At 40.4% G+C, this 17,122-nt stretch overlaps 1 protein-coding gene across 7 annotated transcripts in view; it reads right to left on the reverse strand.

Annotated features, from left to right (window-relative positions):
- The window catches only part of TPRG1 (tumor protein p63 regulated 1), a 363,442-nt gene that overhangs the window by 250,825 nt on the left and 95,495 nt on the right, over window positions 1-17,122 (reverse strand). The window lies entirely within an intron of this gene.

Here is a 17,122-nt window from a genome sequence, read left to right on the forward strand (position 1 = left end):
TTCTCATTCTAATAAGGATATGCTCAAAATCCTTCAAGCTAGGCTTCAGCAGTACTTGAATTGAGAACTTTCAGATGTACAAGCTGGGTTTAGAAAAGGCAGAGGAGCCAGAGGTTAAATTGCCAACATTCATTGTTGGATCATAGAAAAAGCAAGGGAATTTCAGAAAAACATCTACTTATGTTTCACTGACTTCGCAAAAGCCTTTGACTATGTGTATCACAACAAACTGTGGAAAAGTCTGAGATGGGAATACCAGATCATCCTACCTATCTCCTGAGAAACCTGTATGCAGGTCAAGAAGCAACAGGTAAATCCAGACATGGAATAACTGACTGGTGCAAAATTGGGAAAGGAGTATGACAAGGCTGTATATCATCACCCTGTTTATTTAATTTATATGCAGAGTACAACAAGAAAAATGCCTGGCTGGATGAGTTACAAGCGGAATCAAGATTGCTGGAAGAAACAGCAACAACCTCAAATATGCAAGTTGATACCACTCTCATGGCAGAAAGTGAAGAGGAACTAAAGAGCCTCTTGATGAGGGTGAAAGAGGAGCGTGAAAAAGCTGGCTTAAAACTCAACATTCAAAAAGCTAAGATCATGGCATTTGGTCCCATCACTTCATGGGAAATAGAAGGGGAAAAGTGGAAGCAGTGACAGATTTTATCTTCTTGGACTCCCAAATCACTGCAGATGGTGACTGCAGCCATAAAATTAAAAGATGCTTGCTCCTTGGAAGGAAAGCTATGACAAACCTAGACAGTGTATTAAAAAGCAAAGACATCACTTTATCAACAAAGTTCCATATAGTAAAAGCCATAGTTTTTCCAGTAGTCATGTATGGATGTGAGAGGTGGACCATAAAGAAGGCTGAGGGGTGAAGAATTGATGCTTTCCAACTGTGGTGTTGGAGAAGACTCTTGAGACTCCCTTGGACTACAGGGAGATCAAACCAGTCAATCCAAAGGAAATCAATCCTGAATATTAACTGAAAGGACTATTGCTGAAGTTCCAATGTTTTGGCCACCTGATGCAAAGAGCTGACTTGTTGGAAAAGACCCTGATACTGGGAAAGATTAAAGGCAAAAGGAGAAGAGGGCAGCAGAGGATGAGATGATTAGATACCATCACCGACTTAATGGACATGAGCTTGAGCAAACTCTGGGGAGATGGTAGAGGACAGGGAAGCCTGGCATGCTACATCCATGTGGTCACAAAAGATTGGACACAATATAGCGACTAAACAACAGCAATGATTAATGATGTTGAACATCTTTTCATGTACCTCTTGGCCATTTCTAAGACCCAGTTTTGAGTATGCCACACATTATGTAAGCTGTGGTCTGACTCCACAATCTCCCTTCCCCACCATTAGAAATCTGGTCAGTTCTGGGGACCCAAATCTACCACTGCAGGCAGCCTCTCCTTGACTGGCAATCAAAAGGTAGAAGGTGTTCAGTTTCACTGCAGACAGAGCTTTGTAGGCAGGCAGGACAAATGAGAGAGAAGCCTCTGCAGATTGAGTCTGTTTTACCTTCGAGCAGTCTCTCTCATCTCACTCTCTCAGCATGCAGGGGCCTAAAGAACTGCATTGAGCCAGAATGCAATTGAGACTAGACATGAGCCAGCATCTCTGCAAGAAATGCTACAATCAATATACATGACACAAAACTGATATGATGCACTGGAACTGGGAAGCAGCCTACAGAGCTGATCCTGATTATCTCCTAAAGTCATGCACTATGCTCCTTCAGGATGGATGGGCGTGCTCCCCACCTTGACCAGAGTGAAGAGGAAGGTTTCAGTGATGGGTTACAGTACAGGATTAGCACTCCCTAAAGAACGTATATTGTGTATTTCACTGTATCTATCAGCACTGTTATGTGCAGAGATTCTACTCTACCCATCATCTCCAGAAACACCCATATTTTAAAAACTTTCCCCTTCGGGGGTTTGGCTGCCAATACAAGTAACACCATAAGATAATTAATTATACCTGGATGAACTTTGGTGCCATAATGCACAGAGCCGTGTTCCTCAGAACAAACGACACAAACTTAAGATGCAAGAGTCAGTGAGGAGATGGAGAGATTTCAATAGGATAAGTGGCAAGCCAGTTCCAATCCCATGGACTTGAAGCAGTCTGGTCAACTCAAGGCTTCTGAAGCACCATTGAAAGGGGAATCTCAGAGCACTTTCAATAGATTTTTATCAACAAAGCTTTAAAAGGGGGATTCAGAGGTATAGTGAAGTGAATAGGAGAAGCAGGGGGCAATTATGGAGGGTTTGAGAACTTATAAGCAAGAACTAATTGTACTGAAAAGCATCTATTTATCCTGTGAGATTCAGGTAGAAGGTTACCTGTCCGGGACCCCTACTTACTCAGGTGGAATGAGGCCCATCTCAGCTCATCTCACATGATACCATCTGCACCATCCTCTGTAACAGACGCAATGTGTCAGAGTCCTCTGTTTCTAAGACTGTCTCCCTATAGGACTCTGATGGATCCCGAACTCAGGGACTTGTTGGAATTATCTTTGTGTCCCAGGGCTGGAGCCTAGGACTGCGCCTGCGTAGTAGGAGCTTAATACATTTAGAGGCTGTATTTTAAGTGAAACTCAAGTGACAAATTGAAAAATGAACAATCGATTAGAAGTGGAAGTAAACCTAAACAAAATCAACGTCCCAAGGGCTGCTCCAACCATGTCTTTCTATTGGTCTGCTTTCTTCAGCAAGAATAATACTGTTTCATCTTGCTGCTAAGTCACTTCAGTCATGTCTGACTCTGTGCGACCCCATAGACAGCAGCCCACCAGGCTCTCCCGTCCCTGGGATTCTCCAGGCAAGAACACTGAAGTGGGTTGCCATTTCCTCCTTCAATGCATGAAAGTGAAAAGTGAAAGGGAAGTCGCTCAGTCGTGTCCGACTCTTAGCGACCCCATGGACTATAGCCTACTAGGCTCCTCTATCCATGGGATTTTCCAGACAAGAGTACTGGAGTGGGGTGCCATTGCCTTCTCCAACTGTTTCATCTTAATTAAAAACAATTAGAAGGGCTCCCGAAAGCACAGTAAATTTCAATCACTAAAGAAATAGACTTTCATAAGTATAGAGAACTGAGGTTATGTTTCTTTTGTAAAACAAATACCTTTAAAAAAAGGGGAGATGTTTTTAAGTGTGTGAGCTTCAAAATTCCCAGTACCCGACATAACGGAAATTAGTGGCCTGAACCCAAAATACAGATGGTTTCACCCATCTTTCATTGTCCATCCACATCCTGAAAATTATAGGAAAAATTCCTGCAATAAAAGATCACATTAAAGCTGCAAATTCCAATCAGTCAGGTCCCAAGATTTAAATGGGTTCCTCTTTGATTTCTAGGTAAATATTCTAGGTAAATATTTCTAGGTAAATCCCTGTAAGCCCTCAAAATAAGAGACCATTTTATTCAGTTCACAGAAACAAGCCATACAGCACACAATAAACTGTCCTTCCAATAAACTTATTAAATTTGCCTTTTTTTAAGCCAAAATTACTATTCTCCTGTTCTCCTGGGTTATATCTGTAAGGTCACTCTAGCCAGAGCTCTCTCTGAATGTCAAGGGCTACTCAATTAATCTTCTTATTTGCAGAGATTTAAAAGAATTTAAGCAAGGTTAAAAACTACCACTAAGCAAATGCAACTAAACTCCCCACTCTTGTGCAAATTCCACCTGCATTCTGTTCCTCTTCCCCCTTTCCCCATCTTTTCATTATTGGCACTTTGTCCCCAACTTCTCCTTTTATTTTTTCTCCTTCTCTTCCTTTCTTTCTCTCTTTCTTATTCACTTTACTCTTCTCCCTTCCCATTACACAGGGTTTGGCTTTGGGGTATCATCCAATTACCCTGGAATATTTGATCTATTTCATCCAAATGACTGAGTCTTCAGCATCCTTCCACTTACTCCCAAAAGTGAAGAAAGAAAAGAGCACATGATGAAAATAAGGACAAATTGTGTTTCTCAATCAAAGTAGGTTGGCAGGACTAAACATACAGGGAGAAAGTGGATGTGGTTAGATCTTCAGTTTGACAAGTTCTATCCATTAAATAAATTAAAACATGTAGCACTTTCTTTCATGCTACAGACACTTAAAAATGTTAATTGTTTCTATCGTCTTAATCATTAGCTATGCTGGTCAGTCCTATCCCCAGCTTATGCTAAACAGTCAGTGGCAGTGGTTTGTTTATATAATAAAGCAGTGAATGTTTGCTCTGAAGCTGGGGAGGGGACTGGATATAGAACCCTCAGTCCTGCTATGCAAGAGTGCACTCCTCTGAGCAGAAGGCCCTCTTCCCTTCCACCACACAGGAGCAGATAAGCAGTAGGTAATTGACAAGTTTCTTAAAAAAAGAAGACAAAAAGAAAGGTAAGAGAAAGGAAAAGAAAAGAAAGGAAAGGGAAAGATAGAATTTGAGGAAAACCAACATTAGAAAAGAGAAGCCACAAACTCAGCAAACACAAGTATTAACACTGAGGAGTTAATAGAGGATACAGACATTGAAGATTAATGATTCATATCCTTGGAAAGATTAAAGAGGCTATCACCTCCATGAGAAAGTAGCAGCTAGAGGCTTGGTTCTCAAAATGAGGTTCACATCACCATGACCTGGGAGCTTGTTAGAAATGCAGAATCCTAGGCCTGTCCCCAGAATGACTGAAATAGAATGTGTATTTTGACAAGATGCACAGGTGATTTGTATGGCCACTGCCTTGGAGAACTGTGCTAGAGGGCTTGGCATGGGAAATTTTAATCATTGGAAGAAAATGATTAGCAGGCAGAAAGGAAGAAATAGACTTAGCTGAATTGAAAATTAGTGAGTCAAAGCCCCAGTGGAGATGGTTTCTTTCAGTACCGCATCTGAGCTCTCATCGCCAAAGCTAGACCTTATAATATGTTAAAGGAAAAGATAATTTTCTTAGAACCCTGTACTTAGTATGTAGTTGGTAGTGAAATAAGAGAGCAAAATAAAGACATATTTAGGATTGCAGAGATTCATAAAAGTTACCCTGGGGAGCAGGGGATGGGGAGTGGATGTTGATGGGGGGAAGAATTGTGTGAAGCACAAAAAAAATGAATCAAAGACTACACAGTATATAAGATACAAGAAAGAGTGGTGAGTAAATGAAGTAGAAATCTAAATTGTGTTTAAATAACTCCTGATGTGTGATTTTAAAATATTTATAACCAAAATCCAAGATAATCTCAAAATGGAAGTTGGCAGAGGGAAAAGGGATGAAAGAAGAAAAAATTACTTAGATTTAGGTCCCAACTAGGAGAGAATAAAGGTATTGAGTAACTATTGAGAGTAATAGCAAAATATGTTTAAAATATATGTCACAAAAGACTTCAGGCTGTATGATTTCTTTTATATTTAACTCTAGAAAAGTCAAACTTACTCCATAGTAGCAGAAAGCATAACATTGATTACCTGGGGCTGGAGAGGGTTGGATGGAATGGGAGATATATTATATGGAAAGTGGTACAAAGTATTTTAGGAGTGATAAAAATATTTTAAATCTCAATTGTGGTGAAGACTAAATGTGTATGTAAACTTGTCAAAATTCACCAAAATACTCTACCCTAAAAATGGGTATAATATATTCTATGTAAATGATACTTCAATAAATTTGTTTTTAAAAATTTATGGTGTCACATATACAACTGCAAAGAGTAAGTGTTTAAAAATTAGATGTACCATTTCCAAAGCCCAAGAAGAATAAAGTGGGTAGGAGACATCTTGATTAACACAACAAATACAACTGGTGAGAAAAAAATGTATAATGACAAAAATAACTAACATTTAGTTGGTACTTAACCCCTTCACAGGCAATGTTTTAGATACTTTACATATAATAATTTCCTAATCCCTGCAACAAGTGGCTCAGTAGTAAAGAATCCGCCTGCCAAGGAGGAGATGTGGGTTCAATCCCTGGCTTAGGAAGATCCCCTGGAGAAAGGAAATGGCAATCCACTCCAGAATTCTTGCCTGGGAAATTCCACAGACAGAGGAGACTGGCGGGCTACAGTCCATGGGGTCACAAAAGAGTCAGACACGACTGAGTGACTGAACAGCAATGGCAAGTCAATGTGTTTACCCTGATTATAGTTATCCCATTTTATTGTTGAAGAAACTGAGGCACAGAGACCTTAGGGAACTTCACTAATGTTAAACGTCTAGCATAAGAGAGCTAAGGTTCCAAGCCAGGTCATATAACATTTCCCTCTACTGCTTTTCATAGGAAACAGAAACATAAAGCAAAATGAAGGGAACAAAAAATTGCAAAAAATGTCATTAATCAAGCAAAAGAATGCATAAAAGGTTCCAATCTCAGTATAAATACTTACTTTTTTTGGTCCAATATTTAAACCTGCTTTCCAGATGACTCTTAAAGAAGCTGAGGAAGTGAGTTCCTAGCCCTTATTGGGAGGAGACTATGTATTGGGACTCCCAAAAGTGGATGAACTAGAACTAGAGCATCAACAACCATCCACTGTGAGGGAAGGAAACACTAGACTGGTCTGAGCTACAGCATCCAGTTCCTGGAACTCCATAGCAAATACAAAGATATATACACACACACAATGTGCTGAACATCCATGCAAACCATGCCTGTCACCAGCAGCCATCTTCCCCTTTTGTTTCCGAGTACAATGGGACATGAATTGTCTGTCTTTGGACAGTGAGAAGAGTGCACTCTGGAGTGGCTCCTGGATGGAGTTACCTACACTCAGGCATCACATAGCCTCCATACCTCTCCACCTGTGAGGCCATAATTTACTTCTATCCCACTTTCCAACAGAGCCTGTCACTGAATTTTTGCTTTTTTTTTTTTCTTTTGAGTCTGCTCAGTACTACTTTATGATTTATATGACTGTGGACAAAATCACTGCATCTCTGTGTTCTCATTTGTTAAACAGCATCATAACTCTGCCCTTACAGAATTGTCATGAGGAAAGTGCTCACAGCTGTGCTTGGTAATGTGTACATCCATACTATCTCTTCCTGCTATGTAACATTTTTATTAAGCAGCTAATATTTATAAGGTGATAGAAATGACAAACTTTTGGTTGCCTTCCTCCAAGGATGTAAAGTCTCTCCTGAAATATTTGGGTAAGATCATCATATTTGTGGGCTTCCCTGGTGGCTCAGATGGTAAAGAATCAGCCTGCAATGCGGGAGACATGGGTTCAATCCCTGGGTTGGGAAGATCCCCTGGAGAAAGGCATGGCAACCCACTCCAGTAATTCTTGCCTGGAGAATCCCCATGGACAGAGGAGCCTGGTGGGCTATAGTCCATGGGGTCACAAAGAGTCAGACACAACTGAGCGACCAAGCACACAGCACATCATATCTGTAACAGCTGTGTAGATTTACTAAGTACCCTGTCTTCTCAGCATCAAGTGAAGTTATTACAATAAGACAGAGAAATAACAGCTCTATAAAACTCACCTCAGCTTAGACCATGTCACAGCATTCTATCTGAGAAAAGTGAAGAGAGGTAGCCATTCTGAGAGCCACACAGAATTAGGCAGAAGCCTTAGTTTAGGAGAAGCTTTCCCCAGAGACTGATTATAAATGAAAGAAGTTGCATTTAGCTTAATTAAGCAAATGTTACTTTAATTAAATTGACAAAAATATGAATTGTAAAGGTGGAGAAGATGCTTGGACTTTGTTCAGATTCTTGTCAGAGAAAGGGATGAGATCTTGTTGAGAGAAGCATGAGGAATGACAACCTGAGAGGAATTCTGAGGCAAGCTTAAATAATAAAAGAGCCAAGTGCACTTCACAAAGATATCTTCTTATTTTTATGATAGAGTATATCTTCCGGAGAACATTTTTTGATTTAGCAAATCCCCTTGACAAGCTCAAGTTTATGGGTCACATCTATTTGTACACTTTATAAAGTTACATTTTTATTAATGGATTGATAGGGTCTGTTATTAGAATATTTAATTAAAAGTACACTTACAGTGAATACCAGTTACTGGGCACCTACTATGTCCCTGCCGTGTTGTGTGTTTATCTTTAACAACCCTGTCAGAAGGTATCACTATCCTCAAGTATACAGATGAGGAAGCTGAGGGCCATAGAAGAAAACAAACCTGTTTGAAGTCACATAGGCAATGAATAACAAAACCAGGACTTGAAGCTGGACCTGTGTTACAGGTTTAGAATTTGTCAGTAGTGACTTGACACAGGAGCTTCCCTGTTGGATCAGACAGCAAAGAATCCATCTACAATGCAGAAGCCCTGGTTCCATCCCTGGGCTGGGAAGATCCCCTAGAGAAGAGAATGGCTACCTGCCCCAGTATTCTTGCCTGGAGAATTCCATGGACAGAGGAGCCTGGCGGGCTACAGGCCACCACGGGGTCACAAAGAATAGGCCATAACTGAGTGACTAACACACACATACAAACCTGGCATAGGCCTTTGGGAAGTAGTTGTTTAATTAACTGGCAAGAAAGCAATACATTCAGGAGATGAATAATGTTAAATTTAGATTATTTCAGACCAACTCCAAAATCCTCATTTCCCAGAGCATAAAAGTTAGATATAGAGAAGAGTGATCTGTCTAAAGAACAAAGTAAGTCAGTGGCAAAGCTGATACGAAAAGTTAAGTCTTGTGATCCCTGCTGCAGCTGTTGGAATAAATCCTTGGACAAGACCATGCACCGAGCCCATGAACTAGTCTTTCAGCAACAGTCACCATGAGGTGCCCACCCTGCCGCTCCCTCTCCTCTCTGGGTTCTGCTAGTTCTCCTCTGTTGCCTACAAACCCTCCAGAAGAAGTCTCATGACTGCTGCTCTAGCCCTAGTTAGAACCCAGCGTTCCAGCCAGAGTCATCAAAGTTTCCAGGCCCCCGTCTCCAGGGCTGTGCTGGTTTCCAGGCAGCATCAGTGAGCAGTGTCTCATCCCCAGCTCAGTGACACCCTTGGTCACCCGGGCCCCAGCGGTTCAGCTTATGCCAGGAATCTCACAAAATATTTTTTAAACAGATCTGCCAGCTTCTACCACCCTCTCCCACCCCAGTCCACAGTGAACCCCAGTGCTTTTATGGAAAAAAAAAAATGAAACATGCCACCTTCTCTCTTTTTCTTGTCTTTCTTTTCCCAGACTCTGTCCCCACTCAACTTCATCTCTTTCCCCCTAGTTTTGTATGTAATGAGACATAAATACAGATAGATATTTGCTCCTTGCATGCGTGCATGAATGTGTATAAATGCAATAAGGATGTTGTAAGTAGTCAAATATTTTACTATGCTTGGTATTAATGTGCTGGACTTTTTAAGGGTCAGTCACACAGTTAATGGCTACTACAGCTGCATTTATAAAAGTCCTAACCACCGGAATTTATCTCTCTGAGCTCAAGAAATTCAAAGTATCATTATAAAGCTTGAAACAGAATCTATCTGACCAAATTGCAGTGAGTGATGGAGCACCTGAGAGTATTTGTCTCTGTTTCTCAAGTCCCTTAAGATGTCCCAAGCCTTGAACTAGACTTGGAATCAGTTGTAGGGGCTCCATTAACAGGGATGTGTACAGATAAAGCCCAAAAGGCTTCCTGCAACCATGAAGAGTTAGGCAGCAGAATTCGCCAACTACTATCTGGCCTTCTGACAAGAAGTCTAACAGGTTTATAGGTTTTTGTGTTCCTGGATAAAGTATATTTTTTAAAAAAGTTCCATACATTTATCTTTCCTTGACTGATCCTCTCAAAATTCATGTAAGGCCCAGGAAGGTTAATTAATGATCTATCCAAAAAACATGTATCCAGGGATGCAGAGTCAGGCAAGGACCCATGTCTTCTCATTTGAAGCAGCATGGCTTTCCTATGTATATACTTAGATGCAGATTATCTTTTCACCTATGAAACACACCCTTTCTTATTTTACCCTTGAGTATCCCTTTCTTGTCACTCACCACTAACAGACTCCTCCATGAAGAGACATATACAGTCTACCGCCAGACTCTTCTGTCCATGGAATTCTCCAGGCAGGAATAATGGAATGGGCAGCAGTTCTCTTCTCCAGGGGATCTTCCTGACCGAGACATTGAACCCAGGTCTCCTATATCGCAAGCAGATTCTTTACCATCTGAGCCACCAGGGAAAACCAAGCTTATTATCAAATGGCCTCCAACTCTTTACAAATGAGTTTAATCCCCTCCTAAATCTCTTTTGATCTCAAAACAGAAATTAATTTAACCTAGATGACTCCCAGGAAAATTCCAACCTCTACAGACAGATAAATAATGCTACAAAAAAGAAGTTTCATCAATATGAAATTGCAACCAAGAAAACCTAAAATGCATAACACCATTAATGTTCTAGGACACTCTGTAAATTTCAACATACAGTTTTCACGAGGAAAGAAATAGTGGAAGAGAAGAGAGTTATATTGTGTGTGTATATATGTATATGGTAGTTTTTTTCATGGAAGAAATATTATTACATCACTACATTTTAACAAAGCTTGAGAATAGAGAGGTAATCTTTGTTACTAAAACTTCACTGGTGGCTCAGACTGTAAAGTGTCTGCCTAAAATGCGGGAGATCTGGATTCAATCCCTGGGTCAAAAAGATCCCCTGGAGAAGGAAATGGCAACCCACTCCAGTACTCTTGCCTGGAAAATCCCATGGACAGAGGAGCCTGGTGGGCTACAGACGATGGGGTCACAAAGAGTCGGACATGACTGAGTGACTTCACTTTCACTTTTTTCACTTTCTTTGTTACTAAAGGATACAGAGATACAGAGTAAATCCAGTGATGTCTTCTTAGTCTGTATTTTCATGAAATTTTCTGTAGCATTTAAGATTTTACAACCACACTGTTTTTTTTTTCTTCTATTATTTCATTCAATCATGAATTTTGGATTGCTCATTATGTGAGGATACCTTACCAATTGAACTATATTTCCTGTACCTGTACAATGACTCCTCAACCTGCCTTGACTTGTCTTTTGACTTTCCTTCTTAAATTCTAGCTGTCTTCCTACCTCTTCAATTGCACTCTGTTATCTTTACTCAAACACCCAAAAAAGATGTCCTTTTCATTATAGGTGACTGGAATGCAAAAGTAGGAAGTCAATAAACACCTGGAGTAACAGGCAAATTTAGCCTTGGAATAAGGAATGAAGCAGGGCAAAGACTAATAGAGTTTTGCCAAGAAAATGCACTGATCATAACAAACACCCTCTACCAACAACACAAGAGAAGACTCTATACATGGACATCACCAGATGGTCAACACCAAAATCAGATTGATTATATTCTTTGCGGCCAAAGATGGAGAAGCTCTATACAGTCAGCAAAAACAAGACCAGGAGCTGACTGTGGCTCAGACCATGAACTCCTTATTGCCAAATTCGGACTTAAATTGAAGAAAGTAGGGAAAACCACTAGACCTAAAACCACTAGGTATGACCTAAATCAAATCCCTTATGATTACACAGTGGAAGTGAGAAATAGAATTAAGGGCCTAGATTTGATAGATAGAGTGCCTGATGAACTATGGAATGAGGTTCGTGACATTGTACAGGAGACAGGGATCAAGACCATCTGCATGGAAAAGAAATGCAAAAAAGCAAAATGGCTGTCTGGGGAGGGCTTAAAAATAGCTGTGAAAAGAAGAGAAGTGAAAAGCAAAGGAGAAAAGGAAAGATATAACCATCTGAATGCAGAGTTCCAAAGAATAGCAAGAAGAGATAAGAAAGCCTTCTTCAGCGATCAATACAAAGAAATAGAGGAAAACAAGAGAATGGGAAAGACTAGAAATCTCTTCAATAAAATCAGAGATCCCAAAGGAATATTTCATGCAAAGATGGGCTCGATAAAGGACAGAAATGGTATGGACCTAACAGAAGCAGAAGATATTAAGAAGAGATGGCAAGAATACACAGAAGAACTGTACAAAAAAGATCTTCACGACCCAGATAATCATGATGGTGTGATCACTGACCTAGAGCCAGACATCCTGGAATGTGAAGTCAAGTGGGCCTTAGAAAGCATCACTACAAACAAAGCTAGTGGAGGTGATAGAATTCCAGTTGAGCTATTTCAAATCCTGAAAGATGATGCTGTGAAAGTGCTGCACTCAATATGCCAGCAAATTGGGAAAACTCAGCAGTGGCCACAGGACTGGAAAAGGTCAGTTTTCATTCCAATCCCAAAGAAAGGCAATGCCAAAGAATGCTCAGACTACCGCACAATTGCACTCATCTCACACGCTAGTAAAGTAATGCTCCAAATTCTCCAAGCCAGGCTCCAGCAATATGTGAACTGTAAACTTCCTGATGTTCAAGCTGGTTTTAGAAAAGGCAGAGGAACCAGAGATCAAATTGCCAACATCCTCTGGATCATGGAAAAAGCAAGAGAGTTCCAGAAAAACATCTATTTCTGCTTTATTGACTATGCCAAAGCCTTTGACTGTGTGGATCACAATAAACTGTGGGAAATTCTGAAAGAGATGGGAATACCAGACCACCTGATCTGCCTCTTGAGAAATCTGTATGCAGGTCAGGAAGCCACAGTTAGAACTGGACATGGAACAACACACTGGTTCCAAATAGGAAAAGGAGTATGTCAAGGCTGTATATTGTCTCCCTGTTTATTTAACTTATATGCAGAGTACATCATGAGAAACGCTGGACTGGAAGAAACACAAGCTGGAATCAAGATTGCCGGGGGAAATCTCAATAACCTCAGATATGCAGATGACACCACCCTTATGGCAGAAAGTGAAGAGGAACTCAAAAGCCTCTTGATGAAAGTGAAAGTGGAGAGTGAAAAAGTTGGCTTAAAGCTCAACATTCAGAAAACGAAGATCATGGCATCTGGGCCCATCACTTCATGGGAAATAGATGGGGAAACAGGGGAAACAGTGTCAGACTTTATTTTTCTGGGCTCCAAAATCACTACAGATGGTGACTGCAGCCATGAAATTAAAAGACGCTTACTCCTTGGAAGGAAAGTTATGACCAACCTAGATAGCATATTCAAAAGCAGAGACATTACTTTGCCAACAAAGGTTTGTCTTGTCAAGGCTATGGTTTTTCCACTGGTCATGTATGGATGTGAAGGTTGGACTGTGAAGAAGGCTGAGCGCCGAAGAATTGATGCTTTTGAACTGTGGTGTTGGAGAAGACTCTTGAGAATCCCTTGGACTGCAAGGAGAGCCAACAAGTCCATTCTGAAGGAGATCAGCCCTGGGATTTCTTTGGAAGGAATGATGCTAAAGCTGAACCTCCAGTACTTTGGCCACCTCATGCGAAGAGTTGACTCATTGGAAAAGACTCTGATGCTGGGAGGGATTGGGGACAGGAGGAGAAGGGTACGACAGAGGATGAGATGGCTGGATGGCATCACTGACTCGATGGACGTGAGTCTGAGTGAACTCCAGGAGTTGGTGATGGACAGGGAGGCCTGGCGTGCTGTGATTCATGGGGTCACAAAGAGCCGGACATGACTGAGCAACTGATCTGATCTGATCTTTACTCATTCCTTTTTTTTCCTTCTTCTTCTTTCTTCAGTGACATTAGCCAAGGCTAGTTGTTTGCTCTCACAATAATCCATCTCCCACGCATTCTCCTTCCAGCCCCCATTTACTCATTCTCCTAGCTAGTTGGTGACCTCCAAAGAGTCGGACACAACTAAGCAACTGAACAACAACGAAACCACATTGCCACTTCTCTTCTCTCAAGCACGTACCAGTAGTTGTTTTCCTAGATTTGTCTATTTATTTCTTGCCATTATCTCAAATCTAGCTCATCCAAAGTGTACTCATCACCTTCTCTCACCAGCTCATCTCAGTTACAGTTATTTTTCCAGTTAGTCGGCCTGAAAAATTGGCATCAGTTCTAACTTACTCTTCATCTTCACTTCTTATGATTTAAAGTTTGCCAAACACTACAGTGTGTTTATTTCTCTCTATACCTGCTGCCCTTACCTTGTGAAAACTTGCTGGTCCATGTGTGAATTGTTGCAGTGGCTTGCTTTGTGGCTTCTCAATCTCTGGTCTCTTACCCCTGCCAGAAATCCTTCCTTCAACACAATTTTCAGCATGTTACTCTTCTGCTCAAATATCTTTAATGATTCTTCCTCTCTTAAATAATTCTGAAACTCCCTGCCAGACTTTGAAAGCATACCATATCATGATCTAACCCTGTTGACTGGTTTAATCCAAATACTACTCTACATGCACTTTCTGATCTATCCAGAGTGGCTTTTCTAGTCCATCATAATTGTGCCTCACACCTCTTTGGTTTTGCTCACATAGCTCCGATTTTCTGGGAGTGCCTCATTCATGACCCTTGAAGTCTTGAAATTCAATGTATCCTTCAAGACTTAACCCATGTTCCTCTTTCTTTGGGAACCTTTCCTGGTTAGTCATCAGTTTGCTCCTAGATCCATCCTCTCCCTTCCCTTGTGCTCTCTGTATCATTACTAGGGAGCTAGACTCCTCTGCCCTCCAGATTTTAGGTAGTTTGGGCACCCAGGACCCATATAAGAAGAGTAAAGGGGAAGAGGAAGACAAGCAGTGTTTTTCTTTTCCTTCTCTTATGCTTCCTGTGATTTCTCCAACAATGATTACATCCCTCCTTGGCTACAGCTAATATGGACAGTCCCAGCTTCTTAAGTCTGGAAACAGCAACTTCCTTCTTTGGTCCTATCACATGAAAGATGGTCCCTGTTCTTTGGGTTGCCTCAACAGTCCCTGTTTGGTTTCTCAGCTCTTCTATCACAGGTATGACTAATTCCCTACACTGAAATTCCCCCTTTTAAAATATTTAGCATGTCTCTTTCCCTCTCCAGACTTAAGCAAAGTTGAAGTGCTGCTGCTGCTGCTGCTAAGTCACTTTAGTCGTGTCCGACTCTGTGTGACCCCATAGACAGCAGCCCACCAGGCTCCCCCGTCCCTGGGATTCTCCAGGCAAGAACACTGGAGTGGGTTGCCATTACCTTCTCCAATGCATATAAAGTGCATTCACCCACATCAGGTCTTGGAGATTGAAGGGAGGGCACAAAAGACTTGGGTAAAAAGCATTTGTACTCTTGGAAGTAGGGAATTGTATCCACAAACAAGTTAAGCACCAACATAAGATAGTACTTGGATAAAGGCAGGGTGAATGCAATAGAAAATGATCGTTGTCCATATTTAAACTTTTTGTCCTAAGAGATGAGGTTTTAAATATGTGCTTAGAGGATGAAGTTTATGTCCAGAAGGTCATTAAATATCAGCTGGTTTCTTTTCTCACTATAGAAATTGCATATGGTATTACTGAGGGATGGGAAGTATAGAAAGTCAACCAAAACCAAGAAAATCAAAAAGCTTTTAAGAATCAAACTCCAAATAATCCTTTCAAAAATTATTATTAGGATGCATTGTTATTGAATTAATAATGAAAAGAAATCCCTAAATTGAAAAAATATTTATTCAGCATTTATTTTTAAACTATGCTGGGTGCTTTTGAGAAAAAGCATAAATCATGTTCTTTGCCCTTGAGACATTTACAGTCTAGTATGAGACACAAACAAGTAAACAAACAATAACATATAGCACGATAATGATAATTATGGCTATCTAATATGTATCAAACAGTACACTACTGCTTTACCTAAATTATCACAACAAACATTTTTGCAAACATTATTATCATATATCACATATTATGTTACAGAAAAAAATAAAAGCATAGACTTAGAGAAATTGAAACCTTGTTTAAATGACACAGCTAGTGTGTGCTAGAGCCAAGGTATTTAAACCCAAGTACGACTAAATTCAGAGCCATGAATTACTAACTACACAATACCACAGAAGATATCTGTCACTACCAGATCATTAATACAACTACCAGTATTAATCACTACGAGTCCTTAATACAACCATGAATTTATATAGCAATGATGGGCTTCCCTGGTGGCTCAGTGATAAAGAATCCTCCTGCCAATGCAAGAGACTCAGGTTCGATCCTTGGGTCAGGAATATCACCTGGAGAAGGAAATGGCAACCCACTCCAGTGTTCTTGCCTGGAAAATCCCTTGGACAGAGGAACCTGGTGGGCAACAGTCCATGGGGTCACTAAAGAGTCGAACATGACTCAGCGACTAAACAACAGAAAGGATTTATAGACTTAGTAAAACAAAGGAGTTTAGACTACAACCTAGCTAGGGAAAAGAGTTTCTGGCTAATCTCATTTTTCTTCTTCCCTTATTAGGTATGTGGGAAATTAAGAATGCATCTGTAGGACATTCTGATTATAGAAACACATTTTTAAGGAAAAAGGTTTCAAGAGAAATGTAATGAGATCAACAGCATTCTTCGGAGTAGATTAGCTGGAGAAAGCTTCTGTGGTCAGCTTTGCTGGGAATCCATATTGGCTTTGCTTAAGGAATATTGCATTAAATGTGAACCCACTATATGTTTGGTTCTGTTCAAATGCAAACCTGAAAGTGCAATTTCTCAGTTCTCCAACTAAAACAAAGTCCAAGAAAACATCCAGTTAAGTATGAGACACTTTGCATTTCAACTAACTCATACTAAGTGCTTGAAAAGTATAAGGTGTGAATATTTCTTACCAATAGACAGACTTGACTGGAGCTTATGTTTCTCTATAGCCATTTTTAAATTGAAGTATAATTAATATACAATAAAAAGCAGAAATCTTAAATGCTAAGTCCATTCAGTCCAATGAGATTTGACAATTTTATGCACCTGTATAGTCACTCTCCCAAATAAAATATTGAATATTTCGCCATCCCAGAAAGTCCCTTGTATCCTTTTCCAGTCAATTCTTTCCATAGAGGAACAACTTTCTGACTTCTAGCACCATACATTAGTTTCACCATGCCACCCTTATGGCAGAAAGTGAAGAGGAACTCAAAAGCCTCTTGATGAAAGTGAAAGTGGAGAGTGAAAAAGTTGGCTTAAAGCTCAACATTCAGAAAACGAAGATCATGACATCTGGTCCCATCATTTCATGGGAAATAGATGGGGAAACAGGGGAAACAGTGTCAGACTTTATTTTGGGGGGCTCCAAAATCACTGCAGATGGTGACTGCAGCCATGAAATTAAAA

This window comes from Bubalus kerabau, chromosome 2 (assembly GCF_029407905.1).
Source record: "Bubalus kerabau isolate K-KA32 ecotype Philippines breed swamp buffalo chromosome 2, PCC_UOA_SB_1v2, whole genome shotgun sequence".
In the NCBI taxonomy this organism is placed as follows: Eukaryota; Metazoa; Chordata; class Mammalia; order Artiodactyla; family Bovidae; genus Bubalus; species Bubalus kerabau.